The sequence below is a fragment of the Triturus cristatus genome, chromosome 3_1, assembly GCF_964204655.1.
Source record: "Triturus cristatus chromosome 3_1, aTriCri1.1, whole genome shotgun sequence".
Classification (NCBI taxonomy): domain Eukaryota; kingdom Metazoa; phylum Chordata; class Amphibia; order Caudata; family Salamandridae; genus Triturus; species Triturus cristatus.
Genome location: NC_140583.1, coordinates 195,679,791 through 195,694,551, shown reverse-complemented (window position 1 = coordinate 195,694,551; position 14,761 = coordinate 195,679,791).

The following is a 14,761-nucleotide window of genomic DNA, read 5'->3' as shown; positions in this document are numbered from 1 at the left end:
TCAAGTAAAGCCCATTTGAGCTTAAAAACATTGGACGTTTCCAGGCTGAAATGGGTCTGTTGGCATGTATGGTTGTACGACCACTGCCTCTTCCTTCTGCCCACAATGGTCTATTATATTGCCACAGCCTCTCTTGCCAGTCCTTTATTGTTGGTTTGTTGCCCCTGCCCCCCTTTCCACTGCCCTCCATAGTCTGTTGTGCTGCCACTGCCTTTCCTGCCTGCCTAGTGTGGTCAAATTGTTGCCTCAGCACTCTCCTACCTGCCTTCAATTTTCAGAGTCTGTGCCCCTGGCCTCTGCCTCTCAACAGTATCCCAATGAACAACTAGATTGCTAACATTCTATATTTATAACAAAAGTGTGGAATGCCTGACGTCATCTTGATGTAATCAAAACTGTAATGCCCAGAGCATTTCCTTTAGAAATTACATATATGAGAGGGTCTTATTTGCATCAAAATTATGGTTAGTGCTCTAAAAAACTAAAATGAGGACACATTATCTGAGTTTTCAAATAGCGACAAAGAACTTTTACATTATTTGTAATATTAGTTTTTTTATCCAGTTGACCACTTGATTAAATGTTGCATCCAAGGGGAGAGGGTGTGGTGTTACTTCCAGAGCTGCAGACTTTGCAACTGGGGAACCAGGTTGGAGTTTCTGCTTCAGCTCAACATTCTGTGATTCTGGTCAAATCCCTTAATCTCCCCATGTCTACATCCAAAATGAATTTGATCTTGTGTGATGTAACCAATGTTCATGTAAAGCACTCCAATACCTGACAAGTCTGCACTATATAAAACTGCAAATACACAAAAAATAAGTGTTTGCACACTTCTGTCATTGGGCTACATTTGGGCTACATCTGGGTGATATTTGGGCTACATTTGTGCTCTTTTGTCTCTGGTGGCCATTTTAGGAGATTTATTTGTTATGAAGTTTCCTAATTTCCTCATTTACTGCAGTCTCCTCAGTAGGAAATGCTTTCAGTTTTTTACTTTGATTCCATCAAGAAGGTATTCAGATATGTCACACATTTGCCATAAATTCTGAATGTTAGCACTCTAGTTGCTCATTAGATCACTGCAGTAAAGCTACTGCTCACCACGGAAGTCTGCTGCTAGTATTAGAAGTGCATGTTTCAGTCTGCATATCAGAATTTTTTAATGAAATAGAAGAGGATTTGAGAAGTCACTCAAAATGTGCCCTAATTTTTCTTTCTTCAGCACTAATCATAATTTCTTTATATAATATTTTTTATTGTTTTGATCAGGAAAACCAACACATACATTATTACAAAGAGAAAGAGAATAAAGAAAAGAAAAAAAACATCATATAATCACTGCAAATTCCACAAATTACAAAAGACGACTATATATCTCATAGGACAGGGTAGAATACAGGGAGAATTACAGCTTCTACTTTAAATCTCATCAGTTTCCCAAATCGGACCCCAAACCCGAAGACCTGTTTTTTTAGCTCTTTTGCCTTTACAATTATAGAGTGCCTTACGTGCTATAACGTGTCTGAAACCTATGGTTTTTTCAGTGAATTTCAAAGGTTTTTTAAATGCTAATTTCTAGCTATGCCTACAGAGATAGGACATGTGAAGAAAGATGGAAAAACGCACAGAAAGAAAAAAAAGAAATGCAGAAAGAAGCAACAGAAGTCCTCAAAGACGAAGAAAAGTGCAGGAAGAAGTATAACGTGCAGAAAGAACAAACAGAAGAGCAGAAACAAGCCTTGTTGCAAAATCATCCTGTACCCTCAACTTTTTCAGACGGATACTGGTGGTAACTGAGTCTGACTAACCAGTCCTAGAGCCAGTGCTATGTTAAAAGACACTCAGAATACAGTGAAAACACCTACATACACTAGGGCACACTATGTGTTGGGGTCCCCCTGTGATTAGCATGACCTCCTCTGTAAGCCCCTAGTATATAACAGGGCAGGGTATTAAAACTACCTCTTAAAAAGCACCACAGGGCGTGTTTGAACACGTCACCTCATGGCCCGTCCCCTCCCTTCCCCACTGTGTAAACACGCCCTGTAGCCGTTTTAAGTTGGGAGATTAAGTCCCCTTGAAACCTGAGGGTCCCTAGGGTCCAACTAGACCACTAGGTACCTCCAGTAAGCGCCACAGAGCTGCGTTAGAGAGAGGTGTAAACAGTGGCACGGCCTGCACCACCTCTCTGCAATTCAGAGCAGTGGTGCTTACTGGAAGCACCTGGTGGGCTAGTTGGACCCCAGGGTCCCTCAGGATTGAAAGGGAATTATTTCCCCAACTTAAAAACGCACCACAGGGCCTGTGGGCGTCCTGAGTTGAGAGATTAAGTCCCCTTGAATCCTAAGGGTCCCTAGGGTCAAACTAGCCCACTAGGTACCTCCATTAAGCGCCACAGAGCTGCGTTGCATGGGGGTGTAAAAAGGGGCGTGGCCTCAGAACACCTGTCTGCAACGCAGCTCCCTGGTGCGTACTGGAGATACCTGTTGGGCTAGTTGGCCCTCAGGGATCCTCAGTATTGAAGGGGAATTAATTCCTCAACTTACAACTGGCCAGGGGGCGCGTTTGCAGAGTGCTGCAAGGAGGGGGCGTGGCCTCCGGCGCGATGCCGGTCTTTTATTTATTTATTTTTTAGAAGGAGGTCTGTGTGGCCCCTTTCTTTTTCTAATTTATTAGCCCTGGGGACCCCATCCCCCAGAGCCTGCACCCTAATTTTTTTTGTTGAAGAAAATTATTTTGGCCCTCCCAAGGCCTTAATCGGCCCCAGGGGACCCCAACCCCCAGGTCATGGACTTTTTTTAATTTTTTTATTCTTTAGGAGGGGGGGCTGTGTTGCCCCCCTCCTCAGGCCACTTATGGCCCCGGCGACCCCATCCCCCGGGGCCGGCCTTTGTTTTTTATTTTTTTTAAAACAAATATATTTATAGAAACACCAAGGACATGCTGGACAAACCGTATGTACCTATCACCATGACGATTTGCGTGATATTCATTAAAAGGTGACTATGCATACAATGAATCGACGTAGAATGTATTCACACCACTAGTGAAGCTCTGACATGTCTGACACCTTACCGTGCCTAATCCTGGCGCCCCAGCTGGTGGGTAGTCTCCAAGTAGACACCCTTGTCGTTTATTTATGCAAACATGGGTAGCTATTGACGGGCACATTTAATACACATGCACACCAAGCCATTCAAAGGGGATTCGACAAAAATTCGACCAAACTATGCAAGAAACCCCCTCACAGTTAATAAAACACACATCCACCGCCGGATGTGTAATACTTTTTATTTTACTCTCTGGAAAGGAGACAAACCTCACTTGAGAGTCACAGCGTGCTCCTGGCTGAGCCCAATGCTGTGTTACACCCACCAGTGCCCGCCAAGTGCCACACACCTCTGTGTTGTATTCCACCAGCTAGTGCGTATGCTATAACACTCTCTAGCCCATGTGCACTGTAACACCACCCTGTGAATATGTCATGCCACACTTGCCTTCGCACGGGTTATATTGCCCCATCTAACATGCCTTCCTCGATGCCTATGTTATAAAGCACAGCGCTATGCCATACATATTACAATCTGGGATCCATATCTTTGTCACAGTGCATATGCAATGTTACACTACCCAGCACATATTTTATATTACAACTTTAGAGGCTACTTAGGTTACACAACACTGCCCTGTGCATATTACACTCCAAGGCGCATATCACATAGCAAGCGCTAGTGCCTGTGCTATCTCGCACTCTACAATGAATCTGTCATTGCGCACAATGTATTGCATATTATATTTCACGCCCCGGTTCATCTTATATCACACTTTTTGGTGCATAGTTTATACCATATACTATATCTAGTTTTCATTTTCAATCGTGCTCTCAGGACTATGTTCTATATAACACTGCGTCCACCTACCCTTTTCACGGGCATTACATTTTGCGATGGGGGTGGAGGGTCAGAGGATGTTTCTGCCAAGTGAGCCCGGAGTCACAGTCCCAAACGTCCTCTTCTTCCTGAATAAAAGTGAGATTATGCTGCATACTTGTTCATATTTTAAGTAGTTCGCACAGACACACATTTTAAAAACAATAAAGTTCCTAATACCCACCTTCTATGAACAGTTAGCTTGCTGCCCCCTCCACCTCCTCCCTATCTTCTGTTGTCTGAATCCATGGACTAGCCTCCTCCCTCCTGCCATGCATGTTCTGATGTGCTGCCACTGCCCTGCATTTAGCATGATGTACCCGTCCACTCATCCTGCCCTCCATTGCCCAATTCTATGGCCCATCATTGACCTCCTGCTTAGCCTCTGTGCTTTGCTTGCTGCCCCTATTCTCCTTCCCCCTGCCCCATCCTTTTTGACCACCATGTTCCATGGACCTGCCACTCCTATGTACTCTGAGTGTTCTGTTGAGCTGCCACTCTCCTACCACCTGCCTAGCATTGTCAGATGACTGTAACCTGTCCCTGCCACCTCCACCCTGCCTGTCCACATGCCATGCCCCTATCCCCTTCCTCCTGTCCTCCATGGTCCATTTTACTGCCACACCCTTCTGCCCTCCCTGGTCTGTTGTGCTGCAACTGCTCCTCCTGCCTGCCCCGCGCGGTCTGTTGTGAGGCCCCTTCCCCTGAACTCTCTTGTCTGTGCCCAGGTCCTGACCCTCCCTTCTATCCTCCATGGTCCTTTGTGCATGCCCCTGCACCCTCCTTCTTGCCCATCATAGCCATTGTGCTGCCACTAACCCTCCCGCTTGCCATGCATGGTCTTCTGTGCTGCCATGGCCCCTCCCACCTTCCCTGTGTGGTCAGCTAGCTGCTCCTGACCCCCTCCCACCTTCCCTCCATGGTCTGTGTGTATGCCATGATAGTCTCACTGTTGCTCTCCATGGTGTGTCTTGTTTCTAGTGCCCATCCTGCCTGACCTCCATGGTCATCTTGCTGCTCCTGCCCTGCCCCCTTGCCCCCAGCCCTCTGTTTCCATGTGCAGACCCCTATTCCCTCCCTCCTGGCTTGTCAGTTCCATCGTAATGCCCCTGATCCGTCCCTCCTGCCCTTTATGGTCTGTTATGCTGCAGCTTTCTCTCCTGTCTGTCCATTATGGTCAGCTAGCTACCATTGCCTCTTTCCCCTCTGTTGTCTGTTGTCTATGTGCATGGTCCTGTCCCCTCCCTATTGCTTTCTATGGATTGTTGTGCTGCACTCCTGTCCCGCATGCCCTGTGTGGTGTATTGTGCTGCTGTAAACCCTGATGTCTGCCCTGTAGGGTCAGTTTGGTGCACCTCTCAATGTCCCTCCTGTCCTCTGTTATCCGAGTCCATGTCCCTACCCCAATTCCTCCTGCCTACCATGATCCAATGTACCATACTTGCGAACATTTTGAACTTGGTAAGAGGGAGATTTTGAAATAAAACTGGGGTATTGATTTTCCCCTTTGAGTTATATTGAAAAAGAGAAGATTGTAGACAGGAAACAGATCAAGTAAAGCCCATTTGAGCTTAAAAACATTGGACGTTTCCAGGCTGAAACGGGTCTGTTGGCATGTATGGTTGTATGACCACTGCCTCTTCCTTCTGCCCACAATGGCCTATTATATTGCCACAGCCTCTCTTGCCAGTCCTTTATTGTTGGTTTGTTGCCCCTGCCCCCCTTTCCACTGCCCTCCATAGTCTGTTGTGCTGCCACTGCCCTTCCTGCCTGCCTAGTGTGGTCAAATTGTTGCCTCAGCACTCTCCTACCTGCCTTCAATTTTCAGAGTCTGTGCCCCTGGCCTCTGCCTCTCATCAGTATCCCAATGAACAACTAGATTGCTAACATTCTATAGTTATTACAAAAGTGTGGAATGCCTGACGTCATCTTGATGTAATCAAAACTGTAATGCCCAGAGCATTTCCTTTAGAAATTACATATATGAGAGGGTCTTATTTGCATCAAAATTATGGTTAGTGCTCTAAAAAACTAAAATGAGGACACATTATCTGAGTTTTCAAATAGCGACAAAGAACTTTTAAATTATTTGTAATCTTAGTTTTTTTATCCAGTTGACCACTTGATTAAATGTTGCATCCAAGGGGGTGTGGTGTTACTTCCAGAGCTGCAGACTTTGCAATTGGGGAACCAGGTTGGAGTTTCTGCTTCAGCTCAACATTCTGTGATTCTGGTCAAATCACTTAATCTCCCCATGTCTACATCCAAAATGAATTTGCTCTTGTGTGATGTAACCAATGTTCATGTAAAGCACTCCAATACCTGACAAGTCTGCACTATATAAAACTGCAAATACACAAAAAATAAGTGTTTTGCACACTTCTGTCAGTGGGCTACATTTGGGCTACATCTGGGTGATATTTGGGCTACATTTGTGCTCTTTTGTCTCTGGTGGCCATTTTAGGAGATTTATTTGTTATGAAGTTTCCTAATTTCCTCATTTACTGCAGTCTCCTCAGTAGGAAATGCTTTCAGTTTTTTACTTTGATTCCATCAAGAAGGTATTCAGATATGTCACACATTTGCCATAAATTCTGAATGTTAGCACTCTAGTTGCTCATTAGATCACTGCAGTAAAGCTACTGCTCACCACGGAAGTCTGCTGCTAGTATTAGAAGTGCATGTTTCAGTCTGCATATCAGAATTTTTTAATGAAATAGAAGAGGATTTGAGAAGTCACTCAAAATGTGCCCTAATTTTTCTTTCTTCAGCACTAATCATAATTTCTTTATATAATATTTTTTATTGTTTTGATCAGGAAAACCAACACATACATTATTACAAAGAGAAAGAGAATAAAGAAAAGAAAAAAAACGTCACATAATCACTGCAAATTCCACAAATACCTAAAGACGACTATATATCTCATAGGACAGGGTAGCATACAGGGAGAATTACAGCTTCTACTTTAAATCTCATCAGTTTCCCAAATCGGACCCCAAACCCGAAGACCTCTTTTTTTAGCTCTTTTGCCTTTACAATTATAGAGTGCCTTCTCTAAATTAAAAACATGGTGAAATCTTGCATACCATTCCTGAAAGGAGAGTGGTTCAGCATCCTTCCAATGAGTTGCAATCATTAATCGGAAAATGGCAGAAGCCATAAAACAAAAATATATTTGGGAAGAATGCATATGTAAGCTATCATCAATCCCAATTAAAATCAAAGTAGGAGTTAGTCGTACTGAGCCACCGGTGACTTGATTGAAACAATTCTCTATTTTTAGTTTCAAAATATCAAGCTGATTACACCCACTAAACATGTGAATCATATCTGCGGGGCCCTGATTACATCTAGGACACCGATCGGTTTCCCTTTTCCCCAATCTAAACAGTTTAGCAGGGGTATAATAAAGCCTAAACAGAGTTTTAAAGTGTTGAGCTTTAAGGTTAGCTGCCCCAAAAAAAAATTGGGACAAATAAAGGGACCTACAAATGTCCACGTCTGGATCCCCCAGCAACCCTGCCCAAACACTTTCTGAGCAGGCAATATCATCTTGGTTGGCATTCAACATAATTAAATATATATCTTTTACCCGTGGCTGCCTATGCCCCAGACAATCAAGTATCAGAATATTATCCAGTTCAGTTATTTGGGCCATTGCTAACTTAATAATCTCCCTGAATTGTAAATATTTGAAAAAGGTTGTGGTTTCTACACCAAATTGGGTTTGAAGCTCAGATTGCTCAAATAAATCCCCAATTACATTTATTCCAGCCTGCTCCCAAGTTTTCCCTAGTTTATCGTAAAATAAAGATGGGAACATGGACGAGCGCCATATAAAATGATACCTGTGCACCTTAGGGATTCTCAGAAGCTTACTTGTTTTATTCCGAACATTCCAAGCGGTTCTAACAATTTTGAACCGCGTTTTTTTATAATAACTCCCCTCAAGTTGCCTTAATAAGACACCTGAAGCGAGATCCCCTAGAGCCAGCTTATAAATAGAGGGAGGAGACTCCCTACTATGAATCGCCGATATAGTTCCTATTCCAGTTTTAGGCTGAAAAAGACTTATCATTTGCTGCAAAGTTACAGCCCAAAAATAATATAGAATATGGTGGATTGCCAAACCCCCACGATTTTGTGGCAAAGTCATCAACTTTATTGATCTTCTGGTCTTTTTATAGCCCCAAATAAACTGTGAGAATATCCCTTCAATTTTTATAAAAAACTCTTTGGGGGGTTCAATCGGGATACATCTGAATAAATAAAAATTTTTAGGGAACTTAGTCATTTTAATAACATTAGCACGTCCTATAATAGAAATGTATAATTTGTCCATTCGCTTTAAGTCAATGCTAATCTTATTTATCAACTGTGCCAAATTAATGTCCCAAATAGTTCCTACAGCCGCATTTATATTTATCCCTAAGTAAATAGCCTCCGAGAACCTCCGAACATCATAGAACTGGGTATTATTAGAGCAGGCAATCTTGGTTTTTCCTGTATTCAGCCTATAGCCAGATTGGCTACCGAATTCTGATGCCAAAACCTCAATTCGGTCCAAAGCTGCCTGAGGGTCAGGAGTAACTCTGGCGATGTCATCCACATAAGCTAACACTTTGGTATTATATCCCCTAACCACTATGGGTTTAATAGCCTGATCGTTGAGCATCGCTCTAATTAAAGGATCTATATACAGAGCAAAAAGAATCGGGGAGCATGGGCATCCCTGTCTAGTACCACGTGCTATCTTAATTCTCCCGGATTCCATCCCCATCAATTGTATTTTTGCGTAGGGTTGAATATACATGGCCTTTATAGCTGTCTGAATACGGGGACCAAAACCATTAGTACTTAAGATCTGCCATAGGAAAGCCCACTCAACCTGATCAAAAGCTTTCTGAGCATCTAATAAGATCAAGGACATTTGACCCCTCGTCTGTTCGATGATATCGAATAAAGAGATCACCCGGCGAACATGATCAGTTGTTCCGCGAGCAGGAATAAATCCATGCTGCCATGGACTAACCAGGGAAGCTATTATTTTAGCAAGTCTACGGGCTATAAATTTAGAATATAGTTTCTCGTCCGTATTTATCAGGGAGATTGGTCTATACGAAGCGGGGTCTTCGGGTAATTTCCCTTTTTTCAAAAAGATAATTATATCAGTGTCCTTCCAAGACTGAGGTGGGCTGCCATGATACTGTACTGCTAAAAACAAGTCCAATAACATATGAGCTAACTCAGGCTGCAAGGCCTTATAGATTTCCATCGGAATTGCATCTGGGCCAGCTGCCTTGCCGGATGCCATGATCTGTAGTGCCTCGATAACTTCAGCTAGTGTGATATCCTTTTCCAATTCCTGTATAATTGCAGGAGGAGTGATTGAGCCCAGCCCAGCTATTGTTTGAGGATCAGTCTCAGATTTATAAACATCTCCATAAAATTCAGCAAAAACTTGAAGGATATCCTGAGGATTAGTTACCATATTCCCATCCCGCCGCTTAACCTTCGAGATATTATTTGCTGCCGTCCTCTGTTTCAATTGTAATGCGAGGTGTCTCCCGGTCATCTCCCCATATTCATAATTATCTCTAGCCCGTGTTTGATATAATTTAGCATTCCTGTTGTTATATATTCCGTTAATTTTAGCTTTAACGCTTATCACTTCTAATTCAATTAGACTCGATGCATCCGTCTGTTTACTTTCAATAGTTCGTACATGTAGTTCCTCGTTCGTAGAGAGTTCAGCCATAAGTTGTTGCAAAGCCACCCTCTGCTCTCTCCTAAGATGCCCAGCAAAACTAATAATCTCCCCCCTTAGGCAAGCTTTAAATGTATCCCAAACAATTTCCCTTGATGCACTGTACCGATTTGCCTCAAAAAATTGCTTGGTTCAACTCCTAAGATGGTCCATAAATCCTTCGGTTACCAAAAGTTTCCTATCGAAGACCATTTTAAGGGGCGGTTCAGATGTTCCTGAAGCTCTATCTCCAGTATCAAATGGTTATGATCTGATAACAACTTGGGGAGTTTCCGTATGTTGGCTCGCTCTATAAGGGAAGTAGATATAAAGAAAAAACCAAGCCTAACATATTTCCGATGGGGACAGGAAAAGTAAGTATAACCAGCATCTCCAACTTCTTTTCGTGTCCACACATCGACTAATCCATGACTCCCTACTAAAGCTTTAACGGCCTTTAATACACGTGGCTTCCTCCCCTCATACTTTCCCACAGAGATATCCGATGTACCTAGGTGGATATTGAAATCTCCACAGATTATAAGTGGAGAAGGCCAGGCTGCTAACTCAAGCTCTAACTTGGCCCATAAATCAAAGTCATCCAGATTGGAGCCATAAATTGTGCGTAAGGTTATCCTACAGGGTAATAAGGCTATTGCCCATCTCCCCCATTTATCCGCTAGGGTTGGCTCCGCCACAGGGATCCGAATGGAAGTGTGAATAGCCACACCTCTTGTGGTGGTAGTCTGCCGTGAGCAAATCGCCTGCATATACCCGGTAATAATATTTATCCCCCACTTCTGGAAAGGTATATGGGTCTCCCGTTGGCAGATAACGTCCGCCCCCCATGATCGAATAGCTTCTGCAGATCTATATCGTTTGCCAGCATCGTTCAACCCCCCTATATTCAACGAACAAATTCTCAACCTACCCATCACAAAAAATTGTATTCCAATGCAGTGACTTAAAACATTCCAACATCTCAATATCAAACAGATTGTGCCTCTCTTCTGATTTCCCTGAACTTTTTGCAAACCCCGCTCCCTTCCCATCGCCTCCCCAGACACCCCCCCCCATTCCCCCTACCCTGTAAGTGAAAGCAACAAACCTGACAGGTCTGTAGTGGATGAATATTGTGCTCTCCCGAAAATGAACATACGCTAAACTTAACTAATACCCCCTATTTATCCAAAATAACGCCTCCCATGGCCAAATGGCCCTACCTGTCTCCATTCTAACCGCCCTGAGAGAAGAAAGAAAAAGGGAGGAGGAGGGAAAAACCAAGTATAACATTAGCTTAATTACACCTAAGATTTAACCTTCCCTCCCGCATCCAGAAACTCCTTTGCCTTTATCTCGGACGTGAAAAAACTTGTAGTATCCTTCCAAATTACTTTTAATCGAGCGGGGTTTAAGAGGAAGGCCTGAGCTCCCTTTTCTTGAAAGGGCTTGATCATCTGATGTAGACGCCACCGGCGCCCTACAGTGACATGACAAAAGTCAGGTCTAGCAAAAAAAGAAAACCCCTCAGCTTTTAATTGGGCCTCTGGTCTTGCTCTTTCGAATACACTCTGTCTCAACAGAAAATTTCCAAAATAGACCAGTAACGCCCTAGGCTTGGCATCGGGTCGAGCAGGTTGACGAATGGAAAAAGGGACCCGGTGTGCCCTTTGTATCTCCTTATGCCAGTCCCAACCGACCAAACCCGGCAGGGAGGCCTGTAATAATTGAGCCATATAGGTACGTGGATCAGACCCTTCCCTTCCCTCCGGAATACCCAAAAATCTCAGGTTATTCCTTCGCTGGTAATTCTCCCCCTCCTCCAGCTTCCACTGAATGTCCACAATTCGTGCCTCATGAGCGTCCACTTGACCTTTAGAGCCTGCAACCTCTATTTCCAAGACTTCTGTCCGAGACTCAATATCGGTCATACGATCGCTTATATCCTTACAAGTCCTTGCGACCTTCCTATCATAATTTCTATGGCAAAATGAACCCCCTCATTGTGTTCCTTTTTAAATTAAATGTTTTAAGTGTTACCAGTTTATTCCAATCAAGATGGCATCAGGTGTGCATACTTCTGTCATAAGTAAGACAGTAAGAGCTCTAGTTCTTAAGAACACTCTGGGACATTCTATCAATGGGCTATACTTGGGCTACATCTGGGTGATATTTGGGCTACATTTGGGCTCTTTTGTCTCTGGTGGCCATCTTGGGAGATTTATTTGTTATGAAGTTTCCTAATTTCCTCATTTACTGCAGTCTCCTCAGTAGGAAATACTTTCAGTTTTTTACTTTGATTCCATCAAGAAGGCATTCAGATGTGTCACACATTTTCCATAAATTCTGAATGTTAGCACTCTAGTTGCTCATTAGATCACTGTAGTAAAGCTACTGCTCACCAGGCAAGTCTACTGCTGGTATTCAAAGTGCATGTTTCAGTCTGCATGTCAGAATGTTTTTATGAAATAAAAGAGGATTTCAGAAGTCAAAATGTGCCCTAGTTTTTCTTTCTGCAGCACTAATCATAATTTATATGGCAAAATGAACCCCCTCATTTTGTTCCTTTGTAAATTAAATGTTTTAAGTGTTACCACTTTATACCAATCAAGATGGCTTCAGGTGTGCCACACTTTTGTCATAAGTAAGACTGTTTGCGCTATAGTTGTTCTTTAGAGCACTCTGGGAAGCTGCAGTAGAACACAAAGGAATCAAGTGACAGTCTCTGCCCTTGTTGGATGTACATGTTTTACTGAGAATGTCAGACTTCATTCTTACATGACTGAGAAAGATAATGTGAATTTACATTTTCTCTCAGTTTAGCTTATAGATCACCTTCCAAACCTCTGTGGGAAAAGTATGAGAAAATAGTTTTCTCTCAAACATGGTTCGTGATATCACAGCAGAAGGCTTTTTCACATGGTAAAATCACCTTAGAACACACCACAATTCCTAAAATGAGTATGGTACCATCAACAAATGATTTATAATGTAACTGAAGTCTTAAAACCTTCTATTAACGGCAATGCTTTTTAATGAGGTGCTATCATGTATATTGGTCCCAAGATGGCTGCCAACACTTCTTGGATGAAGTAATGACAGCCAATCAGATCTCACGATGAGATGTGTGGTTAGGCTCCGCCCAGATATGTATGTGATTTTACTTTTCTCAGTAAAACATGTACATCCAACAAGGGCAGAGACTGTCAGTTGATTCCTTTGTGTTCTACTGCAGCTTCCCAGAGTGTTCTAAAGAACAACTAGAGCGCTAACAGTCCTACTTAAAACAAACGTATAGCACACCTGAAGCCATCTTGATTGGAATAAAGTGGTAACTCTTAAAACATTTAATTTAAAATGGAACAAAATGCGGGAGTGCCATAGAAAGTATGATTAGTGCTGCAGAAAAATGAGGGCACATTTTGAGTGACTTCTCAAATCCTATTCTATTTCATTGAAAAATTTTGACATGCAGACTGAAACATGCACTTTCAATACCAGCAGCAGACTTCCCTGGTGAGCAGTAGCTTTACTACAGTGATCCAATGAGCAACTAGAGTGCTAACATTCTGAATTTATGGCAAATGTTTGACACATCTGAATGCCTTCTTGATGGAATCAAAGTAAAAAACTGAACGTATTTCCTACTGAAGAGACTGTAGTAAATGAGGAAATTATGAAATTTTATAAAAAATAAGTCTCCCAAGATGGCCACCAGAGACAAAAGAGCCCAAATGTAGCACAAATATCACCCAGATGTAGCCCAAGCCCAATGACAGAATGTTCCAGAGTGTTCTTAAGAACAACTAGAGCCCTTACTGTCTTACTTATGACAAATGTATGGCACACCTGAAGTCGTCTTGATGGGAATAAACTGGTAACACTTAAAACATTTTATTTAAAAAGGAACACAATGAGGGGGTTCATTTTGCCAAAATTATGATTAGTGCTGAAGAAAGAACAATTAGGGCACATTTTGAGTGACTTCTCAAATCCTCTTCTATTTCATTAAAAATTCTGACATGCAGACTGAAACATGCACTTTTAATACCAGCAGCAGACTTCTGTGGTGAGCAGTAGCTTTACTACTTTGATCTAATGAGCAATTAGAGTGCTAAAATTCAGAATTTATTGCAAATGTGTGACATATCGGAATACCTTCTTGATGGAATCAAAGTAAAAAACATAAAGAATTTCCTACTGAGGAGACTGCAGTAAATGAGGAAATTAGGAAACTTCATAACAAATAAATCTCCCAAGATGGCCACCAGAGACAAAAGAGCCCAAATGCAGCACAAATATCACCCAGATGTAGCCCACATGTAGCCCAAGTGTGCAAAACACTTTTTATTTTTTGTGTTTTTGCAGTTTTATATAGTGCAGACTTGTCAGGTATTGGAGTGCTTTACATGAGCATTGGTTACATCACACAAGAACAAACTCATTTTGGTTTTAGACATGGGGAGATGAAGTGATTCGACCAGAATCACAGAATGTCGAACTGAAGCAGAAACTCCAACCTGGTTTCCCAGTTGCAAAGTCTGCAGCTCTGGAAGTAACACGACATCCTCTCCCCTATGTGCAACATGTAATCAAGTGGTCAACTGGATAAAAAAACATAAAGATAACAAATAATTTAAAAGTGCTTTGTTGCTATTTGAAAACTCAGAAAATATGTCCTCATTTTAGAGCACTAACCATAATTTTGATGCAAATAAGACCCTCTCATATATGTAATTTCTAAAGGAAATGCTCTAGGTATTACAGTTTTGATTACATCAAGATGACATCAGGCATTCCACACTTTTGCAATAAATAAAGAATGTTAGCAATCTAGTTGTTCATTAGGATACTGTTGAGAGGCAGAGGTCAGGGGCATGGACAATAATTTGACCACACTGGGCAGGCAGGAAGGGCAGTGTCAGCACAACAGACTATGGAGGGAAGTGAAAAGGGGGGCAGGGGCAACAAACATACAATACAGGACAGGCAAGAGAGGCTGTGGCAATATAATAGACCATTGTGGGCAGAAGGAAGAGGCAATGGTAGTACAACCATACATGCCAACAGACCCGATTCA